This window comes from Trematosphaeria pertusa, assembly GCF_010094035.1.
Source record: "Trematosphaeria pertusa strain CBS 122368 unplaced genomic scaffold BU26scaffold_27, whole genome shotgun sequence".
Taxonomy (NCBI): Eukaryota; Fungi; Ascomycota; class Dothideomycetes; order Pleosporales; family Trematosphaeriaceae; genus Trematosphaeria; species Trematosphaeria pertusa.
In genome coordinates this window covers 16,234-17,189 of record NW_022987238.1, presented here as the reverse complement: position 1 = coordinate 17,189, position 956 = coordinate 16,234, and positions in this window count along the sequence as shown.

The window sequence follows — 956 nt, the reverse complement described above, 5'->3', positions numbered from 1 at the left end:
ACCTAGCTCTTATAATATAAACCTTACTTAAGACTTTACTTAAGAGCTTACCTTTAGAAAAGCACGCGTTACTACTAGAAAGGCTAAAAAGCGTAACGTAATTACGTTAATGCTATAACACGCGCCTCTAGCTCTTCTAGGTTTTCTAGTACTTAATAAAGCTCTAGTAATCTAGAAGCTAGTTACCTATTTTTAATACTACTAACCTAGCTACCTAAGCTATAATTACCTTAGAGCTTCTACTACGTAGAAAGCTATTAAGAACGTTAATCTAGAAAAGAAGTCTATAGAGCCTATAGAGCTATAAGTACCTAAGAATAATACGTTAGAATATAAATCTAATAATTTAGAAAAAGCTTAGCTCTAGAAGAAGTCTTCTCTCTAGAGCTATCTACTAGAATAATTAACTTGCGCGAAAAGCTATTTAGTAGTTCTACGTTTACTCTACTCTACTAAATCTCTATAAATAGCCTTATAATTAAGCTTAGAGGCTTAATTAATATAGAAGTAGGTAGCTATATTTTAGTGTACCTAAAGTACCTTTAAACTCTTAGAAAAACTCTCTACGTTAAGCTATTACGTATAGAACTAATCCTTCTTACTAAGTATAATAGACAATCTAATAGCTAAGTAGATAAGTATTTTAAAGCTAATCTAGTACTAGAAAGCTACTAAATCTATACTTACTTTATATGTTATAATACTAGCTACTATAATATAATAATTAGTTACAAGCTACTTAAAGAAGTTAACGTTTAGGTTAACTATAAGTAGCGCGTACTAATATAGCTAGATACTAATTAATTAATTAATTATAAACGCGACGCGTTTATTTCTATATAATTCTCTTAATCTACTACTAAAGCTTAAGTAGCTTACTAAGCTAATACTAATTACTATAACGCTCTAATATTAGTAGTAGAAAAGCTAAGAGTAATATAATAAGAGAAGAGAGA